Source organism: Carettochelys insculpta, chromosome 3 (assembly GCF_033958435.1).
Source record: "Carettochelys insculpta isolate YL-2023 chromosome 3, ASM3395843v1, whole genome shotgun sequence".
Classification (NCBI taxonomy): Eukaryota; Metazoa; Chordata; order Testudines; family Carettochelyidae; genus Carettochelys; species Carettochelys insculpta.
In genome coordinates this window covers 101,764,228-101,785,971 of record NC_134139.1, presented here as the reverse complement: position 1 = coordinate 101,785,971, position 21,744 = coordinate 101,764,228, and the positions used below count along the sequence as shown (strand labels likewise).

The 21,744-nt window shown below is 43.1% G+C and overlaps 1 long non-coding RNA gene across 2 annotated transcripts in view; it reads left to right on the top strand.

Moving 5' to 3' along the window:
- Nucleotides 1–13,580, top strand: part of LOC142010394 (uncharacterized) — a 162,694-nt gene extending 149,114 nt beyond the window's left edge. For both annotated transcript variants that reach the window (XR_012644783.1, XR_012644782.1), the window contains 2 exons: nucleotides 12,338–12,651; nucleotides 12,736–13,580. This is a non-coding gene — a long non-coding RNA (uncharacterized LOC142010394). The remainder of the gene's footprint in view (nucleotides 1–12,337; nucleotides 12,652–12,735) is intronic.
- The last annotated feature ends 8,164 nt before the right edge of the window (nucleotides 13,581–21,744 follow it).

Sequence of the window (21,744 nt, the reverse complement as noted above, 5' to 3'; positions counted from 1 at the left end):
CTCCCCAGCCCATTGGCCACAGCTCACCTCTGCTCCTGCTGCTGGCTCCCCAGGTCTCTGGCTGCAGATCTCTGCTGCTGCCACCACCACTGGCTTCCTGGCTCTCTGCTGCTGCCAGCTCCCCAAGACTTTCAGCTGTGGTTCCCATTCACTGTTGCTGGTCCCCTCACCCCAGCTACAGGAATCCCATCTGGCCCTGCTCCCCAACACTGGGCTCTTTAGTTCATGGATGTTGCTGGACCAGAGAGTGCCAGATTTCAGACAGTCAACCTGTATTATACATCAGAGAAAAATGTTTTAAAAAATGCTAAGAAAGGTCTTAGGTGTAAAACTGGATGAATCCTATGGTACATTTAAAAACAAAAAATGGTGTCATACTTTAAGATTAGGTCACATTTTTATAAATAAAAGCAGCCCAAATGACCTTAGCTTAATCTCTACACAAATCCATAATCTTCCATCTTCAAACTGTTGAGCATCAACCTGAGCAATGTAAGTAAAATCTCCTAAGATTCTATTTTATATTCATTAGTCTAATAGACACCATGCAATCACCAAATATGACCCATCTCTGCATTGATTTGACTCCCTTCTCCAGCTCTCTGAGGCTATGTCTACATGGCAGAGCTATTCTGGGATACTTTGGTATCCCAAAATAGCTACTCCACGTCTTTGAAACATGCCCATTATTTTGAAATAATTGTCCAAAATAATGAATGTGCTATTTCAGCATCCCTTAGTCCTCATTGTGGGAGGAGTAAGGGATGCTTTGAAATAGTGCATTATTTTGACATTCGGTGTCAAATCCCAAAACAACCTATTCTGAAAAACTCAAAATAAGATATGCAATTTGCATATCTTACTTCGTGGTTAGGGTGGCACGTAGACATAACCTGTTTCTGAGCCACCTATACCATTTCAGCTTTGTCAGTTTGGTTTTCTCTCCCCTGCCCCACTCTCAATTTTGTCTCCTCTTTGTGGCATAGACAGTGAAGGAGGAAAACATTGGGATCTCTACAACATGGTGTTAAATAGCAAACAGTTTGAATAACATGAAAAGGACAAGATATTCACAAACAAGTGCATTTCTGTGTTTTATTTTAGTGTATTTTACAATCCTCTGCCCCTAAAATGGACCAGTAAGTGAAATGCCAAATGTGTGAAGAAAAATGGCTTCTTGACTAAGGAGAAGATTTTCAAAGGGACTAAGGGGGCAGTTTGTGCCTGATTCCTATTGAAATTCATTGGGGTCCAATTAGCTTTTTTGCTTTGAAAACCTCTCCCTCAGATCTTTGTTTGCCAAGTTTGAGCCTGCAGCCAGTTTTTACAGCTGAGTTATAAAAGCACTGTAAATAGGGTGGTAGGCTAGGAGAGGTTGCCAGACCCCGTAACTCTTGTTGTGCCTGCAGGTGCTGCTGTAATAAATACTTTGAAATTTGTAATGACCGTTCATGTTAAAGTTTGAGAAATCCTTTTGTGTTAATACTACACTGCTTCTTCCAGCCAGAGAGACTGGGGGCTCATTAGAAAAAGATGCTTCCTGCAGGTGGTGGTTGTTTCCAACCACCCAGCATCATACAATATTTACATTCAGCCCAGTGCTTGTAATTACACCTTTCCATGAAGCCATTAGAAAGATTCAAATTTGGTCTTCTAGCAAAATATTGAATTGTTACAGCAGAAAAGACCACAATCCCCTCCTTCATTCCCCCTTCTTTGGACTTTAGGGTCTGAAACGTTCAGGAATCTCATAATTTAAGATGAATACCTAGCAAATCGGCCCCGATATTTATATAGCTTAATTACCTAGACACCTGCAGCAGTTGTAATTAATGGTGGAATGAGATTCTTCCTGGCCAATAAAGAAGCATAATACTTTGCTTTTATATCTTGTGAGCACATAAGTCGGTGGCTATGTCTACACTTGCATTCCTCTTTCGAAAGAAGAATGAAAATGAGGGAAATCCAAAATGAAAAGGAGACATTGATTTACATCTATTGTGCTTTATTGCATAATATTGTTTTGAAAGGGTTTCTTTCAAAAGAAAAAAAATTAAACCCCATAATTGAAAAAAACCCTTATTTCTGCAACAGAATAGGAAGGAGAGTTCTGTAAAAGATGGGCAAGACATGTAACTCCGTGCCTCATTGAATTTTTGATTTCTTTCCTTTTGAAAGAGGAATGCAAGTGTAAATGTAACCAGTATGTTTTCCACTAACAAATTTAAAGCATTCATAAGTCATGATAAACTGGTAGAGCTGAGCTGGGTGAGACTTCTCTAAGGTCCATCCTGGTAATATGTCCTGAAATGGCCACTGTTTGTCCTGTCACAAAAGTAATGAAGACTCTCATACAGGGGTTAGCCCTGGCCATTTTCAGAAAAGGAATTAATAATAATTTCAATTGCTAAACATGCCTCTACCAGTTCTTGCAGGTTTACGATCCCATCTTTCACCTTGTAATGTTTTTTCCCCTCGGGCTCTTTTGCACACTTGGCTTAATCTAATTCTTGACTTTCCCCCGCCCTTCTGCCCCTCTGCTCTCTGATTTGCTCACCTTGATACAATTTTTCTGATTTGTCAACCTTGTTTACTATTTTTGGTTCTCTGCTACAGTGTAAACAAGCCACACAAACAACCAGGGAAAACAATTCACCATACAGGAGAAACAATGTAAGTGGCTATACACAGGTGATGTCATAGGCATGGAGTAAACAGGCTGGAAAAAAAGTTCTCTCTTCTGTGTTATAGCAATCCTAAGGTGTTAATTGTAGCAATGCAAGGCAAACAATTTCTTAAGAAAAAGATGTTTTTGAAAATAATGGGGCTTAAATTAATGCTGATTTCTGGGATTTGTGGAAATTGGATTTTAACAAACAAAAACATTTATACAGTAAGGCTGGGTCTACACGAGCCCCTTCCTTTCGGAAAGGGCATGTTATTGAGCGGGTTTGAAAGATGCTAGTGAGGCACTTCCATGAATATGTGCACCTCATTAGCATAATGGCAGCCACAGCGATTCAAAAGTGCAGCTTTTGAATCGCGCGCTGCCCATGGAGAGGGGACCTTTCAAAAGGACCCCCCTGTTTTTGAAAGCCCCTTCTTCATAGGGTCTTTTGAAAACTGTGGGGGGTCCTTTTGAAAGGTCCCTGTCACCACGGGTGGTACATAATTCAAAAGCCACACTTCCAAAGTGCTGCCGCCACCATATACTAATGAGGCGCTGCATATTCATGGTAGTGACTCATTAGCATCTTTCAAACCCACTCATTAACATGCCCTTTCCGAAACAAAGGGGCTTGTGTAGACACAGGGAAGTATTTACCCACCAATGTGTGGATAACTGTTTAGCCACCCAATCAAACTTAAGGGAGGCAGCTCAAATTTAAGTGATCATGAACAATTCACTGTGAGAGTTTGATCAATTCACAGATTTTTCAACAATATGTGCAAAATGAATGGGAGGAAAAGATTTGCTGTCATACATACAAGCAGAAAGATGATAAATTGATCCACCAAATTACTTGTTTTGAATGATTCACTCATTTCCAAAATTCAGTTACAGGATGGATCATTAGTCCTCTATCATGATATTGGTATGGGAACCTCTTATGAAAGCTTTATCATGTCTCCTGAGTCATCTAAATGCTGTAGGAAACCTTGTGTTGAGAAGAAGCTGGAGACAAGGGCATTTATTAATTCACAACTGATGCTTAAAATGCTGAACACAGAAACAAAGCCATGAATTTGAGACACAACCATCAGTACATTCTAATGGGCCTTTGTTAGATTGCTCAGCTTCTGGCATCATCTTTCTTTCCTCTTTCTGCTGACAGATGACTTAAAAAAAACAGAGAAATTGACATTCAGAAATGAAACAATCCAGCTGTCAGCTTGCTTGCTTTCCGGTCATCCCTTTGATATTCTGCCTCTGAACAAGGCAACCAGGTGTGTGGGATAGGAAAGATGGTTTATTCAAAACACTTTCAAACAAGGGATTTTGGATCCCTGGAATCTGTTGTTCCTCCCTCAGTAAGCCTATATTTCTGTAGATTTCAGCTCTAATTTATGGTAAGCATAACACCAACAGGCCTGGGTTGCTGGCCTTAGGGATAGAACCTGTGAGCATAGGGTCTAAGGCTCTGCACTCTACTGCACAAGCGAAAGGCTAGCTGGCTCTCAGATAAGGCTGTAAAGCAGAGACTTCACTCACCCTGGATGAGGTGTCAGGGCCTCTGGGTACTACATAAGTAAATCCCAGATCTTCCCAACTAATTTAAAAATCAACAAATTAAATGGAACCAGATTTTTGAACCTGATCATTGACTTCTCAATAATTATAAAAGCAACATGCACACATTTGAGTTCAGCGCTATATACAAAAATCTTAAAAGCACAGAAAATTATTAAGCCTCAAGCTATTTGTCCTTGATGCATCAGGCAATCATGAAGAGCTTGTTGGGATAAAGGTAGGACTGGTCTACTGGGTTGTGCAGCAGTTAAAGACTGAAGCTAGAAATAGACTTATAGTGTTTGCCAAAGAGATATCAAATTTATCCTACGTTGAGAAAAGAGTTCTAAGGCTATCAGGTGACTGTTCACCTCAGCAGTAAATATGACATCTAACCATACAGAATCTCCTTTTAAAGCTTTTATTATTAATACCAAACTCTCTGTATGCCCTTAAAACTGCTGACAACACTTAATTCTCTTCACATTTCATTTGGCAAATAATTATAATTCAACATTGCTGATTTTATAATAAGTAAATTAATGAACCATAGCTGGGTCACTTTAAATGTAAGATAATACATTTCATCAACAATACTATGCAGTATACTGTACACACTATAACCTGTGACAGCATGACCAAGTTCTTTGTTTTAAATTGCCAGTTTCAAAGCAGCTTAGTTTATAAGAATGTATGGAGTACTCGGGATCAGATCTGAGATCACTGCCACTCTAAGTAAACCTAAATCGTGCCTTCCTCCCAGCCCATCCCACACAGTCACTCAACCTATGTGACTAGCTGCTTTTCTCTGCTAGCAGGTGCACAGGTTCCCCTGGCTTTCATCTTATGAAAAGAAATGGACCAGGTGGTGCTTATGAAAAGATGAGACTGTCTACCTCCATGTGAATAGTAGGCAATCTGATACCTTTATCTTTCAGTTTAAAGGAAAGAATCTTATAATCATCACAATAGCAAAGGACACATTAAAATTCTCTGCGATAAGCCTCAATTTTAAAGAATGAGACTTGGAATATATATTTTTAACTCCAAATCTTCCCCTTACTCCTCCAATACTCACTTCTTCATGCTAAGTTGCTTTCCTGCCTTTTAACCAGAAAGTTTTAACTAACTTTGAGATTTAAAATGCTAAAATGTCAACCTCATTTGACTCTTCCTCCAACCTCCTCTGCCCCAAAAATCTAGATCTGAAATGTTTGTAGTCACAAATGCGTACATATTCTCTTTTTGGCAGTAAAGGAAACTTTCAGCCCACAAAAGTGACTTCAGTGAGAACTAGCAACAGAGAGAAAGCCATGCTACTCTACATACTATCAAAACAAAAAAGCAGTCCAGTAGCACTTTAAACACTAACAAAATAATTTATTAGTTGATGAGCTTTCATGGGATAGATTCACTTCTTCAGATCAGAGCCAAACCAGAACAGACTCAATATTTAAGGCACAGAGAACCAAAAATACAAATCAAGGTTGACAAATCAGAAAAATTTCAAGGTGAGGAAATCAGAGAGTAGAGGGGCAGAAGTGGGAGGAGGGGGGGGCATTAACAATTAGATTAAGCCAAGTATGCAAAAGAGCCCCTATAATGACCTAAAAAATTCCCATCCCAGTTCAAAGTAAGTGTTAATGTGTCAAAGCAGGTGTTAATGTGTCAAATTTGAATATAAAACAGAGTTCAGCAGCCTCTCTTTCCAAAGTGTTGTGAAAATTCTTCTTCAGTGAGATGCAAACTTTCAGGTCATTAACAGAATGGCCCACTCCATTGAAGTGGTGACTCACTGGTTTGTGGATCAGGAGCGTTTTTACGTCTGTTTTATGCCCATTAATTCTTTGTCTAAGAGAGTTTGAAGTCTGTCCAATATACAAAGTATCTGGGCATTGTTGGCACATAATGGCATATATGATATTAGCTGAGGAACATGAGAATGTGCCCATGATTCTGTGAATAAGCTGGTTAGGTCCAGTGATGGTATCTCCAGAATAGATACGTGGACAAAGTTGGCAACGAGCTTTGTTGCAAGGAGAAGTTCCAGGACTGGTGTTCCTGCAGTATAGACTGTGTTTGTGGGTGAGAATCCTCATAAGGTTGGGAGGTTGTCTGTAGGAGAGAACAGGCCTGTCACCTGCAGCCTGCTGGAGTGTGGCATCCTGATTAAGGACAGGTTATAGGTCTTTAATAATGTGTTGCAGTGATTTGAGCTGGGGGCTGTAGGTAATGACCAGTGGTGGTATGTTCTTGGCTTTTTTGGGCCTATCTTGGAGAAGGTGGTTTTTGGGTATTCGTCTGGCCCTGTCGATTTGTTTTTTATTTTTCTTGGTGGGTAATTCAGGTTTATGAATATTTGGTAAAGATCTTGTAGTTTTCGGTCTCTGTCAGTAGGATCAGCGCAAATGCGATTGTACCTAAGGGCTTGACTGTAAACACTGGATCTAGTTGTGTGTGCAGGATGGACCTACAACCTATGTGCCCTCCATCCTCTGGAATAGGCCAGAGTGGCAGAACTTACAGACATCATGTGCCTGGCCCGACCACTCAACGTAAGTGTCAGTGAACTGTCCATGGAGGGTGACCAGCACCTGCCACACCATCAAAATATAACCCTGGTGGTTGATATACTTGGCTGCGCTATGCTCTGAGGCATTGATTAAGACATGGGTCCCGTTGATGGCCACCATGCAGTTCAGGAACCCCAGAGCAGTGAGTTCAGCCATGACTGCATCCACATCTCCTATATGGCTAACCCTCCAGAAGGATGGTGTTGATGGCTGTCATGACCTGCAGAGGGAAAGGACCAAGTACACATGTTATGGACTGAGCGATGGTGTCCCTGGGCCCTGTGGGGGGGCCCCATCCCCTCCTGTCTTCCCGCATGAGCTCTCTAGAAGCCCCACTGTGAGGCTGCCCCTCCCCCCACCAGCAGCAGAGCTGTGTGAGGGTGAGATGGCACAATCTCCCAGTGACAGGGCTTCCCCCTCAACCCCCCCCCCGTACCCCACTCCACATCCTGGGGCTTCCCTTTGGGCAGGACATTCAACACCCATCTCCCTGTGCAGGGACTGCAGCCTTACTTCCATGAGGAGGGTCCCAATGGCAGACTTCTCCACACCAAACTGGTTTCCCAGGAAGCAGTAGCTGTTGGGGGTCCTGAGCTTCCACGTGGTAACTGCAACCCTCTTCTCCACAGGGATGGTGGGCTGCAGCTGGGTGTTCTGTCTCCAGAGAGTGGGGAGCAAGCCAGGCATGGAGCTCCAGGAACATGGCCTTCTGCATTGGAAGTTCTGGCACCACTGCTGATTGTCCCACTGTTGCATGACCAGTCAGTCCCACTAGTTGGAACAGGTGTGATGCCTCCAGATCTGCCTGTGCATCCAGGTGGGGGGCGGGGTAGGTGTGACCATCCTGCAAGCATGGCGAGGTCCTCAAAGGTGGTCTCATGCTCACCCTCTGTGAGGAAGAGGAGTATGGCTGTCAGGAGGTGCAGCAGGTGCTGAAGAACCTCTATGTCCATTGAGGAGGTAGGCACACCTGCAGCATAGGCAGGGAACGGGTGTTAGGGGAGGTGCCTTTATGGGAATGTCTCACTGGGGCTCCAAGAAGACAATGGCACCCTGTAACCCTGTCTGCTGTACTTCTAGGTGACTGTTTTGCCGATAGAGTGGCCAGGCAATCTGCCCACTCTCCGTCAACAGAGTGGATCACTCTTTCGATCTGCTTTGCTAACTGAACACATTTTGTTGACAGAAATTTTGTCACAAAATATCTTCCAATAAAAACGTCTGTCGACAAATCACTCTAATATCTACATAACCCTAGTAAAGTGTAAGTTCAGAGCTTGGGTTTTCATATGCGCTTTCATAGAAATAGGATTCATAAAGCTTAGGCCCAGAAGGGACCAATAGATCATTTAGTCTGGCCTGCTGTAAAACAGGTCAGTTTGGGCATAATAACTATTGTAACTTTGCAAGAAAGTTTTACTATATATCACATATTTTGTAAAATGGCTCAGTCCTGGTGATATTTAGTACCTGATGCATCAAAAATAGGTCAACATCAATCTAGGGGTGACCATGAGATGGTCTAATTCTGCAGGCCTTGTATAGTGACAACACTAGCTGATGTTTACGGGAATTTTCATTATGTAAAGAAAGACTACAGAACTGGGCCAAAAATCAGACTTTCAGAATAACATCTATAAGTCAAAATGTTTAAGCAAAGCTTTAAATCACTGGACAACAGACTATAATGCGATTCCTGGTCTTTGTTGTCTGCTGAGTTTGAAATACAGCTAGAATGGTCTTCCTGTTATGTTCTGTTGCATCGGTTTCTGTGAATTGTGCAGAACTGGATGGTATGCTGGGGGGAAGATGGATACTGTTTTAAAAGGGTAAGCAAGCATTTGACAATGAAAGTCCTTTAACAGTGAACTGAATAGAATATACCATTTGTCAATTTTTCTCAAATTCATTTTTCCTTATATTTAATATGGGGAATGCTTGCAACATCAATAATAGTGGTAGAATAAGGTAACCCAACAATGGTAATTATTTTCAAATGGTAGACCTCAGCACTTTAATTGTAGCTTGTAGGTAGTCCATTGTGTCCAATGATCATGTCTTGAGCTTTCACAGGCTCATCGGGTGTGGACTTGCATGTGGCTGAGGAGACCAAGCTTTGAACGGCATGGGTGTTCATAGTGGGGGCAAGGGAATTGTCCTGGCTCTGTTGGTGTGGCTGCTGCTGTTGCTTTGTTCCTCTCACAACATCAATGAGGCATATGTGTTGCTGCTCTTCAAAGGTGTCATATGCTTGTCATACGAGAGCACGCCAGCCTGGTTGGTCTTTTGCATGCTGCTCTAGCTGATCTGGTTTTAAACCAGCATGAGCAATGTTGGCCTTCATGCACTCTTTATATCTCTTGCGAGGCCCACCTTGATTCCTTGTGCCCTGTGAGAGTTCACCATAGAGGAGTTGCTTACTTCTTGACTCCTCCATTCGTATGATGTGCCCTGTCCAGCGAAGCTGGGCTTTCAGAATCATGGCTTCGATGCTTGTGAATCCTACTCTGTCCAGGACTTCCAGCTTCATAACTTTGTCCTGCCATCGAATGTGCAGTATTGACCTCAGGCTGTGTGTGTGAAAGAGCTCCAGCAGTTTTATATGTTTTCTGTACAAGGTCCAGGTTTCACAGCCTTACAGGAGACTGGTCAGGACTACAGCCTTGTACACTTTCAGTTTAGTGGACTGTTGGATATTGTGCTGATTCATCCCTCACATTCTCAGATGTCCTAGTACCTGACTGGCCTGGCAGATTCTGGCATTGATTTCTTTGTCAAGGGAGCCATCATTGGCTATCACACTGCCAAGGTACTTGAACTCCTCTACTGCTTTTAACTCTGTTCCTTCAATAAAGATTGAAGCGGGGAGAGCAGCAGATCCTGGAGCAGGTTAAATCAGTACCTCGGCCTTTCCTAGGCTGATGGTCAAACCAAAGAGGCAAGTGGCATCAGCAAACTTGTTGGTGATGAGCTGGAGATCAGATTCTTTGTATGCCCTAAGTGCACAGTCGTCAGAGAAAAGGGCTTCAAGGATGAACCTCTGAAGCATTTTCGCTTTAACATTCAGATGATGAAGGTCGAAAAGTGACCCAGCAAGTGTGTATTTTATGTAGACTCCATGGTTCAGGTCCCTAGCAGCGTGGCTGAGGACGCATGTGAAAAAGAGGTTGAATAACACTGGGGCCAGCATGCACGCTTGCTTCACACCATTGGATATCTCAAATGGATCTGAGGACTTGCCATTTGAAAGAACAAAGCCACTCATGTCATTGTGGAACAGGCATATAAGGTTAACGAATCTTCTCGGGCAGCCAAGTTTTGACAGGATAATCCACAGGGCTTCTCTGTTGACAGTGTCAAACACCTTGGTCAGGTCTGTAAAGACAGTCTACAGATCCACGTTCTACTCTATGCACTTTTCCTAGACCTAACAAACAGCAAAGATCATGTCAATGGTGCTGCATCCTGGGCAAAAACCACACTGTGCTTCTGGTAGGTTTTCTTCTGAGATGCTGGTCATCAGACAATTGAGGATGACTCGAGCCAAGATCTTCCCAGCAGTACAGAGAAGGGAGATGCTCCAGTAATTTCCACAGTCAGCTTTGTTGCCCTTGTTCTTGAAGAGCAAGATGACTGTGGCATCCTTAAAGTCTTTGGGCATGTCTTCTTCCTCTCAGATGTTGATCAAGATGTTGTGAAAGACTTGAAGCGACACTGGTCCTGCCGCTTTGAAAATTTCAGCAAGGATACTGTCCTTCCTGGAGCTGGTCTGGCTGATTGCCTTTTTGACCTCATCCATTGTCGGGGGCAGGTCAAGACTGTCTATTGTGGGTTTCTGAAAGATCTGGTCTAGGGTCACAGGGTCGACAATGGAGGGTCTGTTGAGAAGGTTGCTGAACTGCTCTCTCCACCTATTGTTGATGCTGTTCTTCTCCCTCAGAAGGGTCATGCCATCTGCACACAGGAGAGGTGTAGTACTTGGCTTTGAAGGTCCATATATAGCTTTGATAGCACTGAAGAACATCTTGGAGTTCTTGGTGTCAGCATAGTATTGGACTTCATCAGCTTTACTCTCACACCACTCATCTTGCATTTTACGAAGTGCCGTTTGCACCTGGCTCTGAAGGTGTTTGAAATGATCACGTGTGGAGATTGAAGACCAATCGTTTTGCCATAGCAGAAATGCATTTTGTTTTTCCTCTAAGATCTTCATGATGGCCTCATCATTTTCATCAAACCAGTCTTGGTGAACTCTCTTTTTCAGTCCTAGCATTGACTTGGCTGACACCATCACCAGGGCTTTGAACTGGTCCCATTTTTGTGTTGGGTTTCCAGTCAGAGGTCCATGGGACATCTGCACTTTGTCAAGGCAGGCTGCAAATTTCTCATGATGACCAGTATGTTTCAGCTTCCTGATGTTGAAGGAGGGTCTGACAACCTTGGGCTTCTTGCGGTACAGTGGTGTGGTGTGCAGCATAAGGACTGATCTGATGAGTCTATGATCAGTCCAGAACTCAGCTCCCTGCATGGCCCTGGTGATCTTAATATCTCGAATGTCCCACCTGCAACTGATGACATAGTCATTCAGGTGCCACTGTTTTGATCTCAGGTGCATCCATGTGGTCTTGTATCTATCTGCTTGCCTGAAGAGAGTGTTGGTAATTGTCAGGTTGTTTTCTGCACACAAGCTCAGCAGAAGGTGGCCATTGGCATTCATGTTACCAACACCATGATGCCCCAGCACCCCTTTCCAGGTCCTAAAGTCCTTGCTGACCCTGGCATTGAAGTCACCCAACAGGAGAAGCTTGTCACTAGGAGGAGTTGCTTTCACAAGATGGTCAAGGTCCTCATAGAAACTTTCTTTTGCTTTGTCGCTGCTAGTCAGTGTGGGGGCGTAAGTGCTGATGACTGTAACTTGGTGAGAGGTGTTGAGGGGGAAGCAGAGCTTGATCAGACGCTGACTGATGCAAGTTGGTAGGTCAGGAAGCTGGCGCAGAAGTGATGTCTTGATGGCAAGTCCCACTCCATGGATTCTATCTTCATTTTCTGGCCTGCCTTTCCAGAAGAAGGTGTGACCGCCTTTTGGTTTGCAGATGTATCCTTCCTCTGCCAGTCTGATCTCGTTCAGGGCATCTATGTCAATAATATAACATGCCAGCACTTTAATAGCAACACATTAACTACTTTTGCCTTTAAATTCCAGCAATGAGACTAAAGTTATGTCTACACTATGAAATTAGGTTGAATTTGTTAAGATCCAATTTTAAAGTCAAGAGTTCATTTCCACACTGGCATATAAAGTTGTTGGTGTGTGTCTCTTGTCAGCAATGCACTGTGAGTACCTACCCCACAGTTTCTACTGCACCATCTCATTGTGAGTTTCCACCTCAGTGTCTGATAGGACAAAAATGTGCCATGGTTGGTTTGGGTTTGGGTTGTCAGTATTCCTATCATGCTCCTCTCACTTGCCCTTCCCTTTGGAAAGATACAGCAAAAAAATGTTTTCGTGCCCTTTTTTTCCATGTCTCTACAGGTGCCATTGCAAGGCTAGCATGGAACCCGTACAGCTTCAAACTGCTGTGATAAGTATTATGAGCACCTCACACCCTGTGCTATGGTATGTGCAGAGCCTATTCCATTGTCAGAGTGATGAAGACTCCAAGGAGGACATGGACATATACAAATGTGAGACGCTGGAGAGGAGGAATGGGGAGATGCTGGCTTCACTCAATATTTTGTACACCGTAGAGTGCCAGGTCTGTTGCCATACAACAAACTCAGACTGGTGGACCCAAATTTTTCTGTAGGTATAGGATGACCAGCAGTGGCTACTAAACTTGCCCTTGTGTAAGACCACGTTCATGGTACTTTGCAAATTGTTTTCCCCTGTCCTAAACTGCTGTGATACCAAAATAAGTCTTGTTTTGACAGGTCAGAACCATGTGGCAATAGATCTGCAGAAGCTTGCAATGCCAGACACCTACTAGCCAGTGGACAATCAATTTGGAGTAGGCAAATCTACAGTGGGGACTGCAGTCATCCAGCAAGGTAGCCAAGTAAACAAAGCAATCACTACCCTTCTGCTACAAAACAGTGACTCTGGGAAATGTGCAGGACATAGTGGACGGTTTTGCCATGATGGGATTTCCTAACTGCAGTGGGGTGATAAATAGAACATACATCCCTATCTTGGCACCAGACCACTTTGCTATATAGTACATAAACCACAAGGAGTAGTTCTCTGTGGTGTTGCAGGTGTTTGTGGATCACAAGGGTCATTTCACCAACATCAGTGTGGGATGGTTGGGAAAGGTTCATCATATGGGCATCTTTAGGAACTATGGTTGGTTCTGAAAGCTGCAGAATGTGACTTTCTTTCCACACCAGAAAATCACCATTTAAGACATAAAGGCTACGTCTACACGTCTACACGTGAAGCCAACATCGAAATAGGCTATTTCGATGAATAACGTCTACACGTCCTCCAGGGCTGGCAACGTCGACATTCAACTTCGACGTTGCGCGGCACCACATCGAAATAGGCGCTGCGAGGGTATGTCTACACGCCAAAGTAGCACACATCGAAATAAGGGTGCCAGGCACAGCTGCAGACAGGGTCACAGGGCGGACTCAACAGCAAGCCGCTCCCTTAAAGGGCCCCTCCCACACACAATTGCACTAAACAACACAAGATACACAGAGCCAACAACTGGTTGCAGACCCTGTGCCTGCAGCATGGATCCCCAGCTGCCGCAGCAGCAGCCAGAAGCCCTGGGCTAAGGGCTGCTGCCCACGGTGACCATAGAGCCCCGCAGGGGCTGGAGAGAGAGCATCTCTCAACCCCCCAGCTGATGGCCGCCATGGAGGACCCAGCAATTTCGACGTTGCGGGACGCAGATCGTCTACACGGTCCCTACTTCGACGTTGAACGTCGAAGTAGGGCGCTATTCCTATCTCCTCATGAGGTTAGCGACTTCGACGTCTCGCCGCCTAACGTCGAAGTTAACTTCGAAATAGCGCCCGACGTGTGTAGCCACGACGGGCGCTATTTCGAAGTTAGTGCCGCTACTTCGAAGTAGCGTGCACGTGTAGACACAGCTAAAGATGCCAATAGTGATTCTGGGTGATCCATCTTACCCCTTGCCCCCTTGGCTCATAAAACCATATACAGGCAGCCTGGACCACAGTAAGGAGCAGTTCACCATGTGCTGAGCGAGGGCAGAATAGTAGCAGTAGTCAAACCTAACCTGCCCAGCACATGCTCTTCTGGCCGCATTTGTAATCCAGCATGATTTTAGTTAGCTGGATGACCACTTATCGTGGGTGTGGCCAATTTTCTCATAGTCCCATAAAGTTTGTTTACAGCCACCAGTCCTGGCTGTCAGTGTTCTGTACTGTTATTTAGCTCTAACTTAACTCTAAACATTTTCTAACAGCCTAGTAAGCAGTGGAAGCGTTGGTACTGCTGCTAGACATTACTGACCTGCTGTGGTTTGTCAAATTCTTTGTTCAGCAAGATGAGGTCCCAAGGGTGCAGGACTAGAGAGGTTCAACCTGTAGAATGTCCATTTGACCATGAAAAACCAGGTTCAGGAGCTCCTTGAATTGGTTAGACCCCAGAAAAGGGAACATTCTGCTTATGGTGGCAGCCTGCTGTGTGTTCCATAATTTGAGAGTAAGAGGGAAAATTTCATGCCAGGTTGGGGGGCTGAGGAACATCACCTGGCCACTAATCATGAGCACCCAGACACCCAGGGCAATAAGGAGAGTACAGCAAGGGGCACTGCTAACCAGGGAGACTTTGAAAAACCAGCTTTATGAATGACCAGAGAGTGACACGAGAGTCTCTTGTCTGTTACTCTTAGGAGATTGCCCATGATTGATGTGTGCTTGCCTGTAAACACACTTCCCTTGTGAAATACAAGCAATAAAGACCTGTTTTTGAAAGCTATTCATTTTTATTCAGAGGACACTAAAGAAGTTTATGGTAGGGACTTTGGGGGTAGATAAGCAAGGGCATTTTGCCACCTCATGTGGGGGGAATATCAGCCTTATGCTCTAAGATGCTTCACTGAGTGGAATGCAAGGCTGTTTTTGACTTTCCACCTTACATTCTGGAGTGCTGATGCAGGGAAGTTAAGGTCCAGCTAATGCTACCAACCACCACCTAAACAGTAAAGCTCTGCATCTTTATTAATGAAGCTAAGTAGAATTATTAGTGACTTTAAAAAGTATCACCAGCACTTGGGCCATACATAGAGGTTAAAAGATCAAATTTTGGAACTCTACCTTGGAAAGGTTGCTGACCCCTCCTATAGGATCTTTTTCACCAGCAGTGTCTTCACATACTAGATTGTCTGTTTCTTCAGGCAGAGACTATTTGGCTGGAAATTAAAATAATCCTTGCATGTGGGGAAATCTTGCATTCAGTGGCTAAAATTACTTTGGCCTAAGGTCCAACATTAGTAACATTTTTAAATTAATTTAAGCCTTATTCTATTGTGCTCTCAGAGATTGTCTGCAGGGGAGTACTCATGAAGGTTAAGACAAATTAACAAAAGGTGTGATGTTAATGTGTATAAAGTGCCTTAAAACCACGTGTAGATGTTTGAATTTAGAAGTAAATTAACCTTAATTCTCCATAGGTTAATTTTCTCAGAACTCAGCTGCAGAGAACTGAAGATCCTTTGCTATTGAATAAAAGTATTCACACGGAGGAAGGGGTTAATGCATTCTAAGATATATGCATTCATTTTGCACTGTTTGCTAATTTGTCTAATTTCCCATTTGGACACTCCTTCAGAAATAGGTGTTTCATGCAGTGTCTAAAGTTCATCTACTTATGCAATCATGTGTCTATGTTTCCAATAAGGTGTGATACAGTCTTGCATTACGCTCTCCCATCCTTTGATTGCAGACATTGCACAGGGACCACTTTGACTAACAAATGAGGACACAGTGGCCAAAGTGCAACACAAAGCCAAATGCAAGCCACAGAATTTAATATTAGAGCCTGTTGTCATTTTCACACAATCATGCTGTTAGTGAAGACTAGTCTTATCACTCTGCGTTCCACCTTGACCTATCTTGTTCATATCGGACAAAGATGAAGCATCGCGAGTCTCTGCAGATTACACCTCAATATTGAAAATAAGAGCGGCTATAATATTGCTTTTACTAGGCTCTACCCTGAATAGTTTTCAGTGTGCCCCCCTAAATGAACTTTGGCTATCCTTGAGAAAGAATGTATATATTTAAATCACCTACTGTAATACTGGTTCTCTAATTTAGTACTTACAAACACATTTCCTTATCGATCGTGTCTGTTTGGATCAGTGTCTCCTAATGCTGCTTTCATCTCTCCCTGATCTACATGACATAAAATTGGTGGAGTCTAAAGAAAGGGTTTTTAATGATTCATAAGAACCCTGCTCATCCAGCACCTTGAAAGAATGTGCTTCCAGGAGCCATGATCTCTTGGAAAGCTGCAAATGGTGATAAGATGGTGGTGAATTTATAGTAACCTAATGCTACAGCACATTAAGAAAGGTTTCTTTTATATTAGCCTTTAATTATATTTCAAAATTGTATCAAATTCATCATTTTTAAAAAACTGCAATTTACTAGGTAATTCCTGAAGTTGTTCCCACTCCTCTACTTTCCCAGAATGACTTATACACATTAAATGCTTTAATATACATGGAGGTTTGTTGTGAAGCAGTTATGGTTGCTGCACATGTAACATGCCTAACAAACCCAAGTAAGGACACCAAAATTTAAGTCATCCACCTAAACGTACCTATCTGTTCTCTAACAACTACCACACTCCATGCCATGAAGTATAATTATATCTCTGTCCTTTCCTTGCCTTTTCTACATTTCCCTTTAGTGATTATTTTTCTCAATGCAAGCAGTTGGGAATGTTTCTGGTTACTTTCATAAGGAAAGAGTAGTTTGACAAAGGGTTCTGTGAGGCAAGAACAGTTAAAGAGCTGATGGAAGGCTGGTATCCATAAAGGGGCAGTATTAAGGTTGCAGTTTTCCTCAGTGTTCCCATTTGCCAAGTATTTTGGAAATACGCATTTTTAAAGAGATTCCAATCTACAGTGCAAGATGGAACTGTTAATTTAAAACTTCCAGCCAGAGCTCAAAATTACCGAGTTTCTATTAAAACTTTAGAAAGATAAATTTACCAAAGCTTAATAAAGAGTTCATGAAGAGTTCATAGGACGTAAGAAATAACCCTGGCTGAAGTTGAATGCCAACTGGAAACTTAATTTTGGAGAAAGATAGGAATGTATCCATGTATGTCCCTGCTTTAGGAAAACTATAGAGTTACCATTGGGCACCTCCAGAATACATCTGGCCCCTATTTTATCACTGCTTAAAAATCTGCAGATGACACAAATAATGGGGGAATAATAAATAATAAAGAGGATGGGTCACTGATGAAAGCAATCTGAAACTCTTGGTAAGATAGAGGCAAGAATCAATATGCCTTTTAATGTGGATAAATGTAAAGGTATACAACTAAGAACAAAGGAAGTAGACCATATTCACAGAATGGTGGTGGGGGAGGGACACTGTCCTCAGAAACATGGCTCAGAACAAGACACGTGGGTCACTGCGACCGTAAACTGACCTTGACTTCACAGTGTGATGCTCTGACTAAAAGGACTAATGCAATCCCTGTATGGAAAAACAGGCAAAAGTTACATTATCTCTGGATTTGGCACTGGTAAAACTTTACTGGAATGCTATACCTAGTTTTGGCAGAAAAATGTTGAAAAACTTGGGAAATTTAGATGGTTCAGAGAACAGCTATGAAAATATAACAATGTATGAATGGCCATACTGGGTTAGGTCAATGTTCCACCTAGACCAGTATTGTGTCTTCTGAGAGTGGACTGTGGAAGATCCTTCAGAGGGAATGTATGAAACAGGGCAATTCTTTGTGACTTATCATCCCATATGCCAATGTGGGGGCATTTGGAGTATTGGGTAGCATCCCTGACCATTTTGGCTAGTAGCTCTTCATGCACTATCCTCCAAGAACTTATCAAAGGCTACGTCTACACCATGCCTATCGTGTAGCTAAAATTGTCTAATTAGTGATCAACTGCCATAATCGTCCACACGGAGGAAGGTCGAGGGGAGCATTTCTTTCATCAACTTTCCTTATTCCTTGTCACTCGCAAGGAATGACAGGGGAATATTCCAGGGTTGACTTTGACTCCTGAAAGCATCATTTCATGCATGCATGAAATGAAACCCTGGAAGATTAACCCTGAGTGGGTCAATCTTCTGTGGTAGTATGACCAAAGCTAAGTATTTTTTGAATTCCTTTATATCTTAGCCTTCACAGTGTCCCCTGTCAATGAATCCCCTGACTGTGCTGTGTGGAGGAAGCACTTCCATAAGGTTTTTTCATGCCATGCTTAATTTCATCAGGTGACTCTCCCACCAGTGACTGTATTATGTGAAAGAGTAACACTTGACTATTCACTTTCTCCACACTATTCATGATTGTATAGACAACTAACATATCTATCCTTGGTTGTCTCTTTACTAAGCTGACCAGACCCCTTCTTTTTTCCTCCTCATATGGAAGCTGTTCTGTATACTACATTTTTGGTGTCTTTCTCTGCATTTCATCTCCTTCTACTATATCTTGTCTGATATAGGGTAATTAGAACTGTATGCAGTCTGGTGTGTAAGTTGACCAGTGAGAAGGCATGTTATTGTTTGCCCAGTAATTCTGGGTGCCTTTATTAATCTGATGGTATAGTTCGATGTTTGGACTCTCCCAGCCAGCCTACACACATGGAGTCTCTCTCCATTAAGAGCCTTGGTTCAGCAACTTTGAATCTAGCAGTCTGCTTGTTAAACCACAGCCACCCTCTGATCTCCATCAGCCTCAGTTAGTACTAGTGAAGTAACTAGCGACATATTCCTAGTCCTGAATTTCTCCAGAAACCTCTGCCCTGATATATCCAGCCCTGTCATGGATCACTCAGAGAAAAAACAAAAGAGTTTGTTTCTTTAAAGTAATAATATCCAGCAGTTTGCCACATTCACTGGAGTCAATAATTAATTAAACTTAAATTCAGCACTGGGTTAGTTTATGCTAAAATAAAGCAAGTTTATTAACAAGATGATAATTTTAAGTGATGCTAAACAAAACATAGAGATGATAACAAGCAAATAAAAATGAAAACATGCATCTAAAAGCCTAAGACTGATTTAAGAAACCTAAGTCTTTGTTCAAGAAAGTTTCACTCATCAATTATTCTCAGTCCAGCATGACTGACTGTGTTTCAGTCAGGATCTTCCACAGAAGTACAAGATGCTGATTTCACTTGTCTTCTTAGGTGAATAATAACTGCTTGAAATCCCCTTATTTCTATCTGCTGAGAGCCGAGATCAGTGAGCGCTGAAGCCACAGAGAACTAGAATCACAGGGTTTTGCCTATAGCAAAACCCACAAGACAGCAGACAGGTCGCTGGTGAGAAAAGCGGCTGATAGGAATAAGGGGATTTCAAAGATGGTGGGGTCCTTTCGAAAAGGAGCCCCATCTGGACAAGCTGCATGGCAGCAAGCCACATCAATTTCAAAGTGCCGCAGCTGCCAGCATTCTAATGAGGTGCTGAATATGTATTCAGTGCTTCATTAGTAAACTGTGATTCTAGTTCTCTGTGGCTTCAGCTCTCAGTGATTTCAGCTCACAGTGGCATTCAGCTCTGGGCCTTGCCACAGCTCTTCAGTATCTACCAAGGTGAGTTCTCACAGTACAACTATAGACCCATCTTTAGATCTACGTTTGAACAGTGGCGGGGGGGGGGGGTGAGAAATAGTCAAATCAGTCTTACAGCTGTATAACCAAAAGGCTTCCAGTCAGCTAGTTCAACCACTATCCTTCCCCTCTTCACTTCACAATGCTTAGATTGAGGAAGGCCTGTGCAATCCATATCTTACACAACAGTGATGGCTGCCCCGTACCCCTACAACAACTTCAAGCATTGGTGAGACTCCACAATTCTTATACTGGGTGATATCATAAAGTATGACTTTACAACAACAAGTTGTTTATAAGAGACAACACCTCATTGCTTCACCTGCTCCCATCAGGCTCTGTTTACAGGGTACTACATATGCACACCTCTGCATTTTCATGCAAATGATCTCTAAAGGACACATTCCCCAAATGTTTCAGCAGTATTGAGCTCCTGCTGGCACATTCCTTACACAGGCACAGCCTAACTCTCGTCACGTCACGTCACGTCACGTCACGTCACGTCACGTCACGTCACGTCACGTCACGTCACGTCACGTCACTTCTCCCCAAACTCCTCTTCCATCCTTACTATTGGGGGTGGGATTGGGTGGGGTGGGAGCATTTTAAAAGGCCAGTGGCAGCCTCAAGTGAGATCAGCTGGCCATTAATTGATTTATAACAGCTTCTCCTCTGCTGCTCTGACTTTATCTGTGATGATACCTGATTAGCCAGGGCTGTTTCTGCTTTTTAGAGCTGCCTTGGGCCTGACCCTGTCACCATGGCTTGGTGGGCCAATTAACTGCATAAGGGACACCTGGAGGAAGAGCTAGAGTATAACAAGAACTTATTAAAGGATGAAGCTCGCTTGAACAGGGACTGGTGGGGCTTGTATAAATCCAGGTAGCTAGGGGCAGAAAGGGATATAGGGTGGAGGTGGGTAGTTATGCTTTCTGAAGTTAGAGTGAGCAGGAGGCTTGGCTAAAAGGGGAGTGCATAACAGGAAGAGCGTGGAGAAAAAACTTGATTGAGAAATCTAGGGAACCAGCAGTAAGACATAGGATAGTGTAGACCTTAGTCAGTGATTGTAGGATCCCTGGACTGGAACCCAGGGAAGAACTCAGGCCTAGTTTCTCCTATTAGATATAGGGAGGGGTGATGAACAGGAAGATCACCTGGTTTGACTAATACAGATAAACTTTGAAACATAGTTTTAGCAGGAAGAAAACTACAGTGATCCGACTGAAGGTCCAAGCTACAAAGAGGGAATAGAAAAGTCCTGGGTGAGATGGAGTGAGCACATGAAAAAAGGGGTACCAGACTGGCAGAGCTAATCCCTAGCCATAGCTACAAGGAGGTCCTCTACTGGTAAATAGAGTAGCCTGGGACAGACCGTCATTTGTATGTCCAGAGGGGATTATGCATTCCAGTGTGCACTATTTTGCACTTGCCAATATTGCAGTTTCATCTGCCATTTTGTTGCCCAGTCACCAAGTTCTGTGAGATCCCTTTGTAACTCTTTGCAGTCAGCTTTGGAGCCATCTTGAGTAATTACATATACTTTGCAATATGGATAATAATTTATGAATACATGGATGAGCACAGATCCCTGTACAAGTCCTTCAGATCCATGCTATATGCCTCGCTCCATTATGAAAATGTATAATTTTTTTCTTATGCTTTGTTTACTGTCTTTTAACTTGTTATGGATACATGAGAAAAGAATGATTACAGGATTGAACACTACCTTTAGTAACAGATATAAGATGCTCAATATATTTAGCTTCTCAAAATAAATATAAAAGCTTGTGTTGTGTGGAGTGATTGCCTTATAGCACCACTTGTTGGCCTAGTGAGCTGCAATAGGCACCCCCTACCTCATTTTATGTTTCTTAGGCTACGTCTACACGTGCACCCAACTTCGAAATAGCTTATTTCGATGTTGTGACATCGAAATAGGCTATTTCGATGAATAACGTCTACACGTCCTCCAGGGCTGGCAACGTCGATGTTCAACTTCGACGTTGCGCAGCCCGACATCGAAATAGGCGCAGCGAGGGAACGTCTACACGTCAAAGTACCACACATAGAAATAGGGATGCCAGGCACAGCTGCACACAGGGTCACAGGGCAGGCTAGCGCTTCCGGGGCAACAGCTAGCCGCTCC